The sequence below is a fragment of the Parambassis ranga genome, unplaced genomic scaffold, assembly GCF_900634625.1.
Source record: "Parambassis ranga unplaced genomic scaffold, fParRan2.1 scaffold_22_arrow_ctg1, whole genome shotgun sequence".
In the NCBI taxonomy this organism is placed as follows: domain Eukaryota; kingdom Metazoa; phylum Chordata; class Actinopteri; family Ambassidae; genus Parambassis; species Parambassis ranga.
The window spans coordinates 306,943-324,615 of NW_021144778.1; the positions used below are offsets into that span (position 1 = coordinate 306,943).

The window sequence follows — 17,673 nt, forward strand, 5'->3', positions numbered from 1 at the left end:
AATACTTGTTCTAGTTTCCTGAGTAATGAGAGAGTAATGAGTACCCTAATTAAGACACCTGTGTGATTCTCCTTTCACTCCTGTCAGGGCAGATCCCATGTATTTTAATGGGGGTTGCACCCTCCGAACAACTTCTCTTTTTGTCCAAACCGAAGCCTTCATACCAAAAATAAGAACACCGTCAGAATCACAAGAAGTTGCTCTACACACAGTATAATGTTTATGTGTATGATGTCAAAGATGTGGAGATGGTGGCGAGTTACACAATATGGCTGCTCTGCTTCTCTGTTTTTGGTTTTACATGATGTCTTAATGGAAGAATGACTCTTCCCAAATAACTGGATCTACAGGCAAAACGGTTTGGTGTTCTGTTTTAAGAGTGACACCATCAGAAAGCTAACGAGTGTTCCTTAGAGCCGATATACAAATTATCCCAGTTATCTCCACATTGAGGGAGAGGTTGTGGTCTCTGCACCACTCGGCCAGAAGGTGCATCTCATTCCTGTAGTTTGTTTCATCTCCACTGGAGATGTCGTCCACAAACTTTAACGTGCAGTCATGGGTCAGCAGAGTGAAGAGGAGGGGGCTCAGCACACATCCTTGGGGAGCCCCGGTGTTCATTGTGATGGTGCTGGATGTGTTTCTGCCGACCCGCACTGTCTGAGGTCTCCCGGTGAGGACGTCCAGCAGCCAGTTGCACAGCAAGGAGTTCAGCCCCAGCTGGTTCAGTTTGTTGACGAGCTGCTGTGGGATTGTATTCAGACTTAAAATTATGCATAATTATGAGCGTTGGCGCTTGAGCGACAGATGGTTGCCATATCACAGTACGAGTTTCTTGCTTCCACGATTGCGCGCCCCCCTAAACTCAGCTAGTGCTACCCCTCTTTGTGCGTGAGTTTGAGTTTTGGCGGACACAACGCTGCCAACATGGCAGCGATCAGAGTGTCCCGGAGCCTCCCACCAAACAAACGGATGATGTCACGGAAGCTCTGTCCATAGTTTTTACTGTTGAACTTAAAACACAAGACAACAAGGATGGGATTCGAACCCACGCGTGCAGAGCACAATGGATTAGCAGTCCATCGCCTTAACCACTCGGCCACCTCGTCTGTTAGAGCACTATGTCTTCACAGCTTCGAGCGAAAACACACTGCAAAACTCGAACAAGGTCTTAGAAGTGCTGACTGTCATGACCTTTCCTCCTCAGTCTTTGAAGGAAAACTTGTTTCTGTCACAACTTTTGCCTTAAACATAAGCATCTTGTTTGAAGACAAACTTTGACAAACATTGAAGGCCAGTTTTTGGAGTAGTTGTTTGGTTTCTCCATTGTACAGAACAGAGCATGCCTCACTGCACTGGACTGCATTTATCCAGGGGTGGCAGTAAAAAAGCAGCTTTGTGGCTCTGTGGCACAATGGATAGTGCATTGGACTTCTAGTCAAACACAGGAGAAGTGATTCAAAGGTTGTGGGTTCGGGTTAAAAGTGCCTTTTACTTCCTGTGGCACCGTCCTTCAGTGTGGATACCTGTTGCAGCAGCTCCCGTCCTGAGAGCTAGAAAAAAGGACTGCACTCAGACATCCCAGAAAACAGCGTTGCAGCCCCCGGCTTTGTGACCGTACAGGTGGACAGAGATGTGACTGGTGTGAGCTTTTGCTTGGCACAGAGGCAGCTAATAAACTGAAAGTTGTACCTTTTTCAAATGACATGGTGAGGAGGAGGATACACAACACAAAGCTGGATCTGCCCTGTGCTGTGTGCTGTCATTGTTCATTGTTGAGAACGCCGATCCACAAATTCAACATGTTGCTGATGATCCCCTTTCCCTTTGGTCTCTTCCAAAAGCTAATGGTCCTTAGAATGCTTCTCACTGTCCTGCTCTGTCTCTGCCACACCCTTCCAGTGTGAGTAGGGTGTGTTTGGAAAACAAAAGCATACTTATCTAGCATACATAAATGTCATTGTCTGTACTGTATCCCCAATGGTACAGTAAATCACTCATTAAGGAATATGACATGCAGTTTTTATTAAGTAAACAATGTTTAGCTTTTAATCTTAGTGAAACTGAGGGAAAATCGCTGCATATCAATTTACGATTAATGAATTCCTCGATAATTTGCATCCCTATTCTGACCTGGAAGATTGAGAAGATTGGACCAGTTGTATTTTTTTAATTTGAATGCTTTTTTTGTGGAATACTTGATGCGGCCCAGCCTCACCCAGCCTCGACCCCCATCGCCTCCCCCCGGGTAAGTTGAGTTTGAGACCCCTGCTGTAGAGCTTTGTTTAAAAAAAAAAAAAGAAGACCATATGTCCCAGTTTTTAGAGACAGCATTGAATAAAGAGTACACACACTCACCATTTACAGGTACATAATATTAAATAGTAGCACCGACAAGCTAATTTACAGAGGAAATGACCAGAAAAGCAGGTGTCTGTCAGTGCTTACTATACAATCCGGTGGTTGCCTACCCATTGTGCATGTGTAGAACACTGACCTTAAGGGGCCCCACACTGAACAGACTGTGTGACAGAGGCTGGGGATCAATGCCACCATTGTGAACACAATACCAGGAAGTTTAAGGCCTTTTTTTTCATATACAGTGCCCATGTTAGTGCCATATGTCTCGTATACGTGCTGGCTACTACTCTTTTCAGACTATGACGCGCTGCCTACTGCGGCTGTGGTGGCTCACAAACAAGTTTTCTTGTAGATGTCTTTTTAACAAAGACATCTACATTGCAGTATGTTAGTGAGAATATCTCTCATATGCGCGCTGACTACTGCACCAACAAAAATTCTTAATTTAACCTTTAGGAGTATGTACACACCTTAAAACTGCTGTGAAAATATGATATGTTAATACGTAGAGAAGATTGAAGCAAGGCGTCTGGACTTGTAGAGTTTTCTTGAAGACGTTTCACTGCTCATCCAAGCAGCTTCATCAGTTCTAACTGTTTGGTGGGAAACATGGTTTATATGTGGTGGAGGACCTCAGTGGGTGGGTCTGGGTAAAACTCACAAACAATAGCACTAAATGTTTCCATGGCTGACTGGGCCAGGTGTGTCTAACGACTGGCTAATGACTGTGAGACTGCCGGAGGGGGGCTGGTTGACAGCCCTTTGTTCTTGCTGTGAGTATGTGCAAACTTCCTGGGAATGGATGGAATCACTGCATTGTATGTGGTAGAAAGATGATGTCTGAGGCCACCACCTCTGTTAAGGGAAGGTTTTTCCAGCTTAACATAGATGCTTCCTTGACTCCTCTTTCAAACCACCTTTCCTCTCTGTCTAAAATGTGAACATTGTTGTCCTCAAAGGAGTGTCCTTTCTCTTTAAGGTGGAGGTGAACAGCTAAGTCTTGTCCTGAGGAGGTGGCTCTCCTGTGCTGAGCCATTCTTCTGTGGAGTGGTTGTTTAGTTTCTCCAATGTACAGATCAGAGCATTCCTCACTGCACTGGACATATATCACATTGCTGTGTTTCTCCCTGGGAATCTTATCCTTCGGGTGAACCAGTCTCTGTCTCAGTGTTGTCATCGGTTTGAAGTGGACCGGGATGTCATGGTTGTTGAAGATCCTGCGGAGTTTCTCTGATACTCCTGACACATATGGAATGGAGATGTTCTTTCTCCGCCGGTTGTTGTCCTTCTTCTTGTTGTTGGGGGGTCTTGTTTTAGTGGCTTTGATGAGTGCCCACTTGGGGTAGCCACAGGTTTGCAGGGCCTTCCTGATGTGGTGTTGCTCCTTCTTCTTCCCCTCTGAGCTGGTTAGTACAGTTTGTGCTCTGATGACTCCCAGTTTGTGTTCCAGTGGGTGGTGTGAATCAAACAACAGGTACTGGTCCGTGTGTGTGGGTTTCCTGTACACTTCCATGTTGAGGCTCCTGTCCTCAATATGTACTGTGCAGTCCAAGAAGGCCAGATTGTTCTCCCTGATGTCCTCCCGAGTGAACTTGATGTTGTTGTCCACTGCGTTGATGTGTTCTGTGAACCGTTGCACTTCATTGGTCACCCAGGTGTCATCCACATATCTAAACCAGTGGGTGGGGGTGGTTCCAGGATAGGAACTCAAGGCTCTTCTCTCCACTTCTTCCATGTAGAGGTTGGCCACAATAGGAGACACAGATGATCCCATCGCACAGCCGTGCTTCTGTCTGTAAAAGTTCCCATTGTACTGGAAATAAGTGGTGGTCAGGCAGAGGTCCAGCAGGTCACAGATGTGGTCTGGCGTGAGGTTGGTTCTTTCCTTGAGTGTGCTGTCTTGTGTGAGGCACGTCCTTACCGTCTCTGTGGCTTCTGATGTAGGGATGCAGGTGAACAGGGAGGTGACATCAAATGAGGCCATTGTGTGGTCTGGGTCCATTCGGATCTTCTCTACCTTGTTCACAAAGTCCTACCAGTGGTGTCAGGAGTTCAGCCAAGTGCTTAGCCATGTTGTGACTGAGTTTGTGCTGCTGACGATGGGTCTGAGGGGGACTCCTTGTGAGTCTTGGGGAGTCCATACAGGCATGGATTGGCTTCCCCAGGAAGCATACAATGCAGTGATTCCATCCATTCCCAGGAAGTTTGCACATACTCACAGCAAGAACAAAGGGCTGTCAACCAGTCCCCCTCCGACAGTTTCATAGTCGTTAGCCAGTCGTTAGACACACCTGCCAGATCATCACAGGTAGTTATGGAAACATTTAGTGCTATTGTTTTTAAGTTTGACCCAGACCCACCCACTGAGGTCTGTAACCACATATAAACCATGTTTCCCACGAAACAGTTAGAACTGATGAAGCTGCTTGGATGAGCAGCGAAACGTCTTCTAGAAAACTCTACAAGTCCAGACGCTTTGCCTCAAAGTATATATTCTATTCTATTCTATTCTATTCTAGTATGGTCAAGATGTAAAGTGGTCATACTACCACAAAGTCTTAAGCTGCATTCCAGGATGAGGAAAATCTGGTCTGATTTTTTTCACGTCTTTATGAACACACAAATCCAATCCACAATCCTGACTTTCAAATCAAGCACAGATGACCCGTGTTTGAGTCAACTATGAACGCTCGGTTGTGCTCGGGCATTTGTTTCTCATCCCGCCCTTCGATAGCTCAGTTGGTAGAGCGGAGGACTGTAGTGAGACAATAAAACTGAAATTCTTAGGTCGCTGGTTCAAATCCGGCTCGAAGGAGAGACTTTTAACCCTCGAGAGTTTCATCATAATATCACATCATTTTTTCACCGATTTTTTGGCTAAAGGGCCGATGTGACATATATGTCACATCGGCCCTTGACTGTATGGCATTGACTGGTCAAATCTTACCTTTAGCAAGTCGATAGAGCCTTTTTAAAATTTGCTAGCTCTGCGTCTGTAAACACAAAATCACCTACAAACAAACCAGCCTGTTTCCTTATGGACCCACGGTGACATAGGTGTCACCGGTCCTTTAGGACCCCAATGGTACAGCAAATCAGTCATTAAGGAATATGACATGCAGTTTTTATTTAGTAAACAATGTTTAGCTTTTAATCTTAGTGAAACTGAGGGAAAATCGCTGCATATCAATTTACGATTAATGAATTCCTCGATAATTTGCATCCCTATTCTGACCTGGAAGATTGAGAAGATCGGACCAGTTGTATTTTGGAATATTTGAATGCTTTTTTGTGGAATACTTGATGCGGCCCAGCCTCACCCAGCCTCGACCCCCATCGCCCCCCGGGTAAGTTGAGTTTGAGACCCCTGCTGTAGATCTTTGTTTAAAAAATGTAGTAGTGCATGCTGTTGTTTACTGAAACTTGGCTAACGGTGCTAACACTGAACTCTAACGTTGCGCTAAATGGATTTCAGTTGGCAAGGACAGACAGGACAGTGGAGTGCGGTCAGAGGAAAGGAGGGGGGCTGGTATTGTTTGTTAATGATAGATGGTGTAATCCTGGACACATCACTGTCAAAGAACAGATCTGCAGTAAGGACATTGAGCTGTTAGCCGTTAGCATGAGCGCTGATTGATTAATGATCTACTGTAGTGCTGTGTGAGTCATCAGAGGACACTTCTGTCTTCATTTGAAGCGGGTAGGTACAAACTGCACCACTGCTAGCAGGAGCTCCTTTGTTCTACACCTGGACATCAGCTCACTCATTTTAACAACTGACAGACTCCATTTCTGGAAAGACAGAACATCTGGACAAGACAGGTCTCTGGTTCTCTTCCAGTCAGGTTTACTCACAGAGGAGGTTCCATGGTGTAATGGTTAGCACTCTGGACTCTGAATCCAGCGATCTGAGTTCAAATCTCAGTGGAACCTTTTGTTTGAATAGTTATCCTGGTGTCCTTTCTACACAGTTTAGTCTATGGAGAAGTCCACAGTCGGTTCATTGGTCCAGCTGTAGTCATTAATGGACTGAAGGCCATGAAGGAGGCTGTGGTGCTGAATCCTGCTGCTTGTGCTGGATGATCCAGTTATAACATGGAATCCTCTGCTGTCCATGCTGCTATGTCCTGCTAGTACTCATTATTCAGGAAACAAGAACAAGTATTAGGGAGTGCTCTCAAGTGCTCTCTAAGCAAAATAAAATAGCTTTGTTTCTATGGTGACCCCACAGGCTGCAACAAAACACCACTACAGGTGCTGGTCATATAATTAGAATATCATCAGAAGGTTGATTTATTTCAGTAATTCCATTCAAAAAGTGAAAGCTGTATAATGCAAACATTCATTCCACACAGACTGAAATATTTCAAGTGTTTATTTCTTTTAATTTTGATGGTTATAACGGACAACCAATGAAAACCCACATTCAGTATCTCAGCTGGATGGATGAGGATGGATGGATAATGTAGTGGACTCCCACCCAGCAGATCAAGTCCCAGAGGTTACAGCATCATTTATTAGCTGAGTTTCCCCTCAGGGAAGCTGCTGTTTACAAGCTGTTTACAGAGAGAAGCAAGAAAACAACAGTCAGCATCATCTTCCATAAAAACACATGACAATAACATGTGAGACAGAGAGTTTATGATCAGTGCTCCCCCTGCTGGTTAGGACATATGATGACATTTTTAAATGTACCAGTCAAAAGTCACTCAGTGGTTTGTCTTTGTTTTTATGACTTTCTACATTGTAGATTCATCCTGAAGACATCAGAGCTATGAAGGAACACATGTGGAATGATGTAGTGAACACAAAGTGTTAAACCAAGCAGAATATGTTTGATGTTTGACATTCTTCCAAGCAGCCAGCTTTTGCTTTGATGACATCTTCACACACTCTTTGCATTCTCTCAATCTGAACTGAACCACCAATGCTGTGCAATGCTGACATCTAGTGGTGGAATCGCAGGTTACAGAATCAGAAATTACTTTTTTTTATCGTCGAGGGGAAATTCTTGTTTGTTACAGACAAATAGAAGAAAAGATAATTGAAATATGAAATAGAAATATATAATATGTATTGAAATACCTAGACAGCATTTAAATCCCTGAGTTGTATCTAAAGAACATATTTACTATTGTGTAAAAACCTTTACACAGTAAAGAGCCTGACATGAATGTACCAGTATGAATGTATAGTGTCTGAGTGACTGTTACAGTTCAGAGTTCAGTAGTTTGATAGAGACGGGCCGGAATGACTTCCTGTCTTCTCACCTGCTCTGTGGTGAAGGTGATCGGTGGAGGTGGGGAACCAGTAATTCCCAGGTGATGACTGTCAGCCGAGGGGTCAGAGGACGAGGTGCGAGCAGGGCCATGTGGATGAGCTGTGGGAGAAGAGAGGGCGGGTGACGTGGCTGGTCGTCGCTCAGCTGCTGAAGAGTCGTTAGCAGGGTGAACTGGGGTCACTAAAAAAACTGATACAGCTCATTGGCCCTTTCCACACTGCCATTAACTCCACCCCTGCTGCTCCACCTGTAACCAGTGATGGTCCTCATGCCACTCCACACCTCTTGTGTTGTTTTGCTGAAGTTTCCACTCCAGCTTCCTCCTGTACTTCTCCTTGGCCTCCCTGATTTTTATTCTCAGGTCCTTCTGTGTAGCTCTCACCTCCTGCCTGTCGCCCGCTTTGAATGCCTTCTTTTTTCTATTTAAAATGGCTTTAATGTCCTTAGTCACCCATGGCTTGTTGTTGGGGTAACAATTCACTGTCCTAACTGGAACAACACTGTCCACACACAAGTTTATGTATCCAGTGATGCACTCTGTGATTCCATCAATGTCCTGGCTGTGGGGTTCACAGTGCCTGCCAGTCAGTCACTTCAAAGCAGTCCTGAAGTGTTGAAGCATCCTCATTCCAAAATCAATCCATCCTCCACATAAAGTCAGAAGTTCTAAATGTGAGTCATTAAATGAGAGGTTCCAGCAGAAAAGTCCAAACATCTGAAGAGAAGCTGAGAAGCCTGAGACACAGGGGCTGCAAGCTGAGCTTCAACTGTTCCTGTTTAGACAATAAGAACAGATCATCATCTTCATCACCCTCAATAAGAACAGATCATCATCTTCATCACCTCATCACCTCTCACCAACCTCCCTTCATCTGCTTGGAGCCGCAGCCAGGCGGTGCCAGATCGTTCATATGGTGGCATATTAGTCATTCATTTATTGCCACATGTTTTCATTGAATGTTACATGTATTGATTTAATTTCTGCATTGTGGGTCAAATAAAGGTTTCCTCCATTTTAATTCATATTGATTCAGTTCACGCTGTGTTTATGTCTCCTTGTAGCTGACAGCAGCAACAACAGGGCTCAGTCTGTTTAACCACTGGATGTAGTGAAGTTTGTAGTTATCCAGAGAAGGACTGTGTACTTTATGATTTGTATCTTAAGAGGAGATTTGCATATTAGGGATGAAATAAATACAGCATGAAATATAAATAAATAAATTGCAAATGTCCCTTTCGGGGCTCCATAAATGTTAACCCTAAAAAAGGAACATCCAGTGTGGACATACACAGTGAACATAAACTGCTATAATAACAACTTTAAAAACAATCAGACTAATTCCACTGTGATCCTTAGTAGCATTATCCGTAATAAGATTGTCAGTGAAGAAAACAAATATAAACACACACACACTCTTCTCCCAGCTCTTATAAAGACGTCCGTCATAGAAGCAGAGTCCTACCGGAGCTCCAGAGAGACACAAACAGCAGCAGCGCTCTGTGACCCATGTCCACTCTGTGTGTCCTCCAAACAGTCTTCCTCAGGTCTTTATCAGGACAGCAGTCAGAGGAAAAGGCAGAAAGAGCAGAGCTGATAAGTCACATGACTGATGCACTGACACGCTCTCTAGTCAGCTCTTCCACCAATCAGGCGCTGCCTCGCTGCTCATGCAGCCAATCAGGTTGTAGCAGTACATTTAAAGCTTTCCTCTCTCTGCTGTCAGCTGTCATTCCAGATCACCTTTGAGAGCTGCTCTGGAATGGTGGATGGATCTGAGTGGTGTTTTGGAGCTGACTAGAGAGAGTGTCAGTGCATCTGTCATGTGACTTATCAGCTCTGCTCTTTCTGCCTTTTCCTCTGAATCTTTTCATCTCATCAGTGTTCCGCCCTCATACGTCCTGCATCAACATGAAGCTGCTGTTTATTCATGCATTTCTAACACACAGCTGACAGGTCCGTCACTACCTGCAGTAAGGTATTGGATCTGGACTGGAAGCTGAGTGAGGAGAGAAGCATTCTGAAGGCTTCCAGTGACTGACGTGTGGATGTTGAATCTGTCTGAGTCCAGTGTTCAGCTCAGTCCAGCTGCTGCACACAGTGAGGAGCTGTGACTGCATCCAGCTCAGTCCTGCTATGAACTGTGAGTCTGAACTTTGGGGTCGACCCTGCAGGATCCTGCAAAGGCCCAACAGCCTGTTGCACTGATGCACAGGAAGCCTTTCCACAGTTGAAGCAGGCAGTGTGTGTGTCTGAAGCAGTGTATTGTGTGTATGTGTGTGTGTCTGTATATGTGTGTGTGCATGTGTCTGTCTGTTAGTGTGTGTCAGTGTCTATATTGTGGCCCTGTGTTGGCCTCTCAGGGAGTGTTGTGTTGTTGCTGCTGTCTCTCCCCTGTGTGTGCAGGAGGTTGCTGGGTGGAGCTGATCCTGAGCTTATGCAGCTCTCCTGTGCTGACGAGCTGGAGACGGTTTAAGAGTTCCCAGTCTGTTTGCTTCACTCTCTCTCTCCCCGTCTGGCCTACTAGGAGGGCTGCTCTCTCTCCAGCCTGCTGCAGGCATGGCGGTGTATTTTGTTTGCACATTTCCTTGTTTGTCAATTGTTGGTGTACAACTACTGTTCTTTCTTCAATAAAATGGTCAAACGGTTAAAGTTGTGTTTGTCCTCCCCAATGTGTCACACTTTCTGAGCCGGTGTGACAATAAATGTGTGTGCATGTCTGTAAGAGTGTGTGTGTGATTGTGTGTTGGTGTGTGTGTTGCGTCTATATGTGTGCACATGTCTATGTGTGTGTGTGTGTGTGTGTGTGGTCAGCCTTCATCCTTCCTGTCAGCAGAGCAAAGCTGTATCAGTGTCTCATCCAGGTCTCAGCTCCTCAGGCTTTCTTCAGAAGAGCTGTCACTGTTGGAGTATCTGTTGCACAAGTGCTGCACATATCTGATCTAAGTTCTTTCTGAATCCTCACATCTAAAGTTACAGAGAACTTTTACAAACTCCCTTCTTGTTGGCTGCTACAAGCCGACAGCCTCCACACATCAGAGGCCTGCACACCATGAGCTTCCTGCACTTCCTGCTGTTGATGACAGCTCTCTCTCAGATTGGGAGATTAGACTGATGTGACTGTGACATCATGACGTCACTATTCAGAGCCTGCTGTTTAACATGCTGCTCACAGAGAGACAGAGACAGCAGCAGCACTCTGTGAGCCAGGTCCACTCTACTTGGAGGAAGTAAAACACCTCATTTCATCAAGATGGAGACACTGAAAGAACACAACCAGCAGCTGTGACACATCAGCTTTTCCTCTTAATCTACTCAGTTCATGGATGTTCTGACACACGTCCTGCCTCGTGCTTCAACAGGAAGACTCATCAAGTTGATAGCAGCTTCAAAATAAGTGTGTATAAGTATTAAAACACTAAACTGTGACTTCAGTGAGTCTCCTTTATTTGAGCTGATTCATAAAATGATCATAAACACATGACAAATGAAATCTATTCAAACTCTGAAGTTCACCTCATCATATCCCAGTGGCAGACAGAACAGGCCCCCTGAGTGACAGCAAAGCAGTGAGCCCCCTGCTGGTGATCAGCTGCATGTACCAGAAGCAGACAGAGATTTCTGATATGATGTTAAAGGTGTCACAGAGGAGGATCCGACTGTCTGACCTCTGATTCTTCTGTCAGCATCAGACACATCACAGTTTGATCAGTTTTCAGATCACACACAGCAGCATCAGTAACACTGAGCAGACATTACACACTCCATCAAACACACACACACACTGCTCACTTATAACAGGGATAATAAGTAAAGTTCTTTACAATAAATTCACATTCACATGTTATTATCACTTCACACATGGCACAGTATATATGGCAGAGAGTTAAAGGTGGAATATGTAGTCAGAGTAATACCAAATATTGACACTAGGTGGCAGCACTTCAGCCTCCATCCACTGCTGCACTACCAGCACCACTCTCAGTGCTTTTTGTTTCCATTGACTGTACAACATGATTCAATCCATGTTATTTATATGACAAACTATGTGTAGTGTTTCTATGTGTGTAGCTGACATGTTGCTCAGCTTCCATTGGACACATATACTAGATGGAAGCTGCAGCAGGATTGGCTGATGACTGATCACAGGTGTGAACAATCAGCCGGTGACGAGTGGAGCAGGAGCAGCTGCCCATGCTGCAGAGACACAGACAGCAGCAGCACTCTGTGACCCATGTCCACTCTGTGTGTCCTCCAGACAGTCTGGAAACGAGAGGAGACAGAACATTATCATACATGTTGCATAAGTAAAGTCACATGTCACGGCCATACTGCTCTGGAGACGCCCAGAGGAGGAGGTCGCAGGCGGAGCGGAGCGCAGTTTTGGAGGGAAACCTTATTAATTTTCTTGTGCTTTATTTTGGATTTTTTCGTTCTGGTTTGAACTTTTTTCGTTAAAGGACATTTGTTTTTCTCGCTCCCCGCAGTCAAACTGACTGTTGGGGAGTAGTTTTGTGTTTAAAAACTGTTTATTTGTAACGCTTTGGTCGGGAGGGAAACAGGCCGACAAAGCAGGATGGATTACACGGATAAAGAAAACAGGACTGGGAAAACGGCAAACCGAATGGAGAACGGACAGAAGGAGAAGGAAAAAACAAATGAGCAGGTAGGTACGGAAAAAGACATGAGACAGGTGAACGAACGAAAGAATGAATGGAAGGGAGGGAGAGATGGCCGGGAGGGGGGCAGACAGCCATGAAGCCACGAGGTCGGAGTCGCAGAAAGAGGGAGAGAAGAATAAAACAATTAGCTACGAAAGAGATCTAACTGTACAAGTAGAACTAAAAGGGGAAGAAATAGTATCGCCAATAGAATTAATCAGAGTAGTGAGACTGATGTGTGGAAATATATGTGCATGTAGAAGCACTGGGAAAGACAAATACGAAATCACGATGGGAAGTCACGCGGGGAAATCAAAATTGATAGATGGTTTTAAAATAGGAAACACAGTGGTGGAGGGAAAGGAGATAAATAATAATGAACTGGTGGTGTCGTTTCTGGGTCTGCCTGTGTATATCTCTGACGAGGAGATCCTGGAGAAGTTGGAGACGTGGCGTGTATCGGCGGTGTCCCCCATAAAGCGCCGTATGTGGCCGGGGACAAGGGTGGCTGATGGGACTCGGTTCGTGAAAGTGAAGTTTAATGAGGATGTGCAGTCTTTGCCATATTCAGCCAAATTCAATACGGCAGGGGGAGCTGAGTTTTTCCGCGTAATCCATGACCGGCAGGTCCGAGTCTGCCGGATTTGTATCCAGCCGGGTCACATTGTGAGGGACTGCCCGGAATTCCTGTGCAATAAGTGTGGGGTTCAGGGGCATTATGCGAGGGAATGTACAAAAAAGATTGAAAAATGCAGGGTATGTTATAACAGGATGGAAAGGTGTATATGTGTGGAGGGAAGTGAGGAAGAAAATGAAATGGATGAAAGGAATGATGAGTCCAACACAGAGGAGGACGAGGACCAGGAAGCGGAGACTGGGGCGGAGCCAATGGCTCTGACAGAAGAGCCAGCTGTGAGCGAGGCAGGTGGAGGAGCAGAGGCACTCCCTGTGAGGGAGGGAGCTCTGAGGGCGGGCTCTGCTCCGGAGAGGGCGAGGGGAGCTCAAAAAAAGGGTTCTGCCTTGGATCTCGAGGAAAATGAAATCATGTGCACGCCTGAGCCAGGTACACTCAAAAAAATAACTTGTCCAATCTACCTAATATAGTTATGTCAACAATTTCCACACAACTGTGTTGTGTTCAAACTAATTTAACCCTAGAATTACAATGGAAATAACTAACTAATGTGAAACCCACAAGACTGTCTTGGGTCATTTCAATATTACCTGGTCAAGTTTACTTTAACTGATTAGGTTGTGTTCAGCTAACTAAACCGATATTCATCATGGTAACACAACTCACCCATGTAATTCTAACTCAGCTGTATTTAGTAACACAAACTAAACAGCTCCTTGTAGTTCCAACTTAACTTACTTGAATAAGCAGTACTTAAGTAGTTTTCATTGTATAAAGCTAGTGAATTTGTGTTGGACTTATTAAACCTAGTTATGTCAACAATTTCCACACAATGTTGTTAAGTACATACAAATCAAAATACCTTAATTCGGTGAAAAATATTATTTATTTCCAATGGAACACAACAACAACCAGGAATACTTAAAAACACAACATTTTTGAATACCTCAAAACTCCTGAATATCAAAAAACATTGTTGTTATATTTCCCAATGTCACAATAAAAATGTTTCCCTTTAATTTGTAAATGAAAACAAAAGTTGCTTATAGGGCTTGCCCTTTTCCCACGTTCACAGTTACTGTAACTGTATCCCACTGAAAACTTAGATGTTGAGATTGTTTAAGATGAACCATCATTAACACAGTAAAGAAATTTTAGGTGAAGATAATTGTGTCCTCCTTGTCACATGTGCATTGTAGGGCTTAAAAACAAATCAAAGCAGTTATAAAAAAAATCCCCCACAATCAGTGACAATTTTTAACTGATCATAGCAATCATAGTAAACTTAATGAAGGGTAACTTAGAAAACATGTTTATGTTGCTATGACCAAACAACAAAATATTCACCTATCACTCTTTTATACTGCTCACCTCTTCTGTGACATAAATGCAAACTTGTCATTGGTGCTTTCTGAGTAATTGAGTAATTTTTCTCTCTTATTGTTGTAAGCATTTTTAAATGTTAACCATTTAGTACATCTGATCTCTTCACCAACAGTTCAACACATACAGCAAAAAAAAAAAGAAAGAAAAAAAAATCAGTTTCTGCCATATGATTTGGGATGGAATCCTTCCTCAAAACTTTCTCTGATGCTCAGGACCAGTACACTCTAAAATGTCCCTTCAAACAGTTTGTTCTTTAGCACTTGGGCCTTTGTTGAGAGTTTTTTGCCATCTAGTTCCATCACAAGTTTTTGCAGAACTTCAAATGTGTACGTCAGGTTTGTTGGATAGCTCAAGTCCAGAGAGTACATGAGGCCAAACAAAATTGCAACTGCATTTGCAATGTTATCAAGCTCATGGAGCACTTCCACACCTTCAATGATTATTCCAACATCTTCCAGGCCATCTGTAAGCTCGGCACCATCCCTCTTTATGGCAAAGATTCCCAGTACTGTCTGGTCCATAGCCTCCTGGTTGTCTTCAACATCCTCAAACACAAAACAAATAAACTTTAAGTTATAATATATGACATTTTCAGTTTCTGGAAGGAAAGTATGTACAATAGAACCAGAGACCAAAATACCTACCGTATACTCTTTTATCAGATCTTCAGGGTCTTCATTGAGGTAAACCATCAGTGCTTTCAGTACACAGGCTCTTCTCATTTCAATGGCATCATTCTACAGCAGAGAATAAGGTAAAGATGTCCAATTGGATTATGGTGACCAGCTAGTTTATCTTCATCATCAAAAATAAATGAAAATTCATAAATACCTTAGCCAAGTCAGCCATGATATTCCTTATTTTACGTCCTGCTGCTCCTCCCTTCCTTTTGAAGATTGTCATCAGCTTTGCTGAGTGATGATCCAGCTGTTGCATGAATTTCAATCTCAGTGGGGCAGTGGTGATGCGCTTAAACTCAGCTTCCACCTACATACATTTTAAAAAGCATAAAAATAGCAACACAATACAGGTCAATACAAGAATCAAATTACTGGACCAATGTTAATGTGACTTCCTAAGATGGAGTTCCATAACCAAGTATGTAAATCATTCTATCAACAAGATCCCGTAATTATTTTTCCCTAAGTCCCTAACTTGACACAATGCTATTTTCTGGTAGATTATAATTATTATCTTTCAAAAATAACATTCATATAAAAAAACTTAGTCATCATGACTCACCTCATGCTCAAAGAAAAGCGCTGGCCACCTTTTTTTAAATTCACCAATGAAAGGCCTGTCTTCAATCACCTCATGACGCCTGTAAGCAAATGTCTTTTCCATTTTTTCCTTAACCACCTGTTGGTTGTTTCTCTTTGTCACTTCAGACAATAGTGCCACCCTGTCTTCCTCAAGGCTCTCTTGGGATTGTCCTGTTGGATAATCTGGACAATAGTTCACCTCTGCTCTTCTAGGTTTCTTCACTTGATTTGGTGATGTGCGTGGAGCACCTTGTTTACGCTTGAAGGAATTCAGATTCAGCTCTGAGCATCCAATACTGCGCAACTTCGTCCTGTAGTTTGCCATCTTATATTTTAAGCTTATTTTCCATCCATAAAAGCCAGAAACGGAACCCTGCTCCTTTAAACATGGGTGTTTCTTCACAAGTTCTTCACCCACTGCATCAAATTCAGCACTGGATGGATAAGCTTTATATTTGATTATCTGGGAGGCCAAACTTTCAAGAATGCATGATTTCATGCTTGGACTTGGACTGAAAAGGGTACCATTAATTTGAAAGTCAGTATTTGCACGCTGGAGCTGCAACTCAATATCATAAGGAAACTCAGGTACAGGGAAGATGCCTGGCCATGGCTCAGATCTGAGAGATGACGAGGATGAGCCAGAAAATGAGAGAATGTCAGTGTCCACAGATGAAACAGAAGCAGTCTCATTCAGGTTAGGTTCCACTGAAGATGTGCAAAGGTTACTTGGAGACAAAGTACTTGAAAGGTAAATTACTTTGAGGGTTGCTTTGTTTTGAACATCTGACATAGACTGCAGATTTATGAACTCATCAAAGTCAGTGTCCTTGTATTGCAGTCGGAAGTCACCTGACACCTCACATTGTCTCTTTATCTCATTTTTTAGTTCCTCAACAGAATCAGGTAATCCTGAAGGCAGGCTTATTTTGGACGAGTCGTTTTCTCCAAAAACAATGCGAAGCACTGCTGATGTCATGTTTCTTGACAGGTTATTCTGAGGAAAAGCAGGAAAATTATTAAGCCATATGTAATAAGTCTGAGTAGACAGCATCCATTTATCATCAGTATCACAATCACAGGGAGCAGAGGGTTAGTGTAAAGTAAGCATCCCTCAGAATGTTGCATAAAGGCCAGATACTTGCTTCCAAATTAGCTCATTGTGTATTGAAGTCAAAGTCAAAGTCAAAAGTAAGTCAGTATTATTTTATGATAGTGTTTACATGTTTACATAGTTAGCCAGTCGTTAGACCCACCTGGCCCAGCCAGATCATCACAGGTAACTATGTAAACATTTAGTGCTATTGTTTGTAAGTTTTACCCAGACCCACCCACTGAGGTCTGTAAACACATATAAACCATGTTTTCCTCACCAAACAGTTAGAACTGATGAAGCTGCTTGGATGAGCAGCGAAACGCCTTCAAGAAAACTCTACAGGTCCAGACGCCCTGCTTCAATCTTATCTACGACTGCTGTATCAAACTTCACTTCATTATGAAATGTGTAATGTTCATACTGGCTATAACAACCTCATCCTGAAGACACAAAAAAGCATTGATCTAATTGTGACTAATGTTTCTGTGTAAAAATAGTTGTCTCTGAATCCTATTAAAAACAGTCAGCATCAAATAATAATCAAGAATAATTACCAGACACGTGTATGTATCTTTTAAGGGTGACCATTCGACAGCTTCCACACTTGTAGTCAACCAGGGGATAGTTGTCAGTCAGTTCAGTTAATTCAGCTGACACAAGCTCTGTTGCTGAGGGTTGCTGGATCTCAAATGCTCTGTAGTGCTCTCTGTACCATGATGCTAATTTTCTGCATATGAAGATCAATGTGTCTTCCAAGATACACATCTGAAGTATCTCCACAAATTCAGGCAATCCACCTACTGATCCATGCACAAGAATCATTCCATTTCTATATTGTATGCCATTGGTAGAGACACTTTCTGCTAGAGTAACTGTTGTGAGATTCCAAGTTTTAAATGTACATGGGCAATTGGAATATGTGCATGGATAAGGGTGTTTGCGGCCAAAGTGGCCATGTTTTAACCTATAGTGCTTCAGTAATTGGTAACGTGTT

At 43.4% G+C, this 17,673-nt stretch overlaps 3 non-coding genes across 3 annotated transcripts; 2 read left to right on the top strand and 1 right to left on the bottom strand.

The window, feature by feature from the left end:
• Window positions 1-1,027: 1,027 nt before the first annotated feature.
• On the bottom strand, window positions 1,028-1,109 carry trnas-gcu (transfer RNA serine (anticodon GCU)). The gene has a single exon. It is a non-coding gene; the product is annotated as a tRNA-Ser (tRNA).
• A 3,976-nt stretch (window positions 1,110-5,085) lies between these two features.
• Window positions 5,086-5,176, top strand: trnay-gua (transfer RNA tyrosine (anticodon GUA)). Its single transcript is given in 2 exon segments — window positions 5,086-5,122; window positions 5,141-5,176. It is a non-coding gene; the product is annotated as a tRNA-Tyr (tRNA).
• Window positions 5,177-6,222: 1,046 nt separating this feature from the next.
• On the top strand, window positions 6,223-6,294 carry trnaq-cug (transfer RNA glutamine (anticodon CUG)). The gene has a single exon. It is a non-coding gene; the product is annotated as a tRNA-Gln (tRNA).
• Window positions 6,295-17,673: the final 11,379 nt, after the last annotated feature.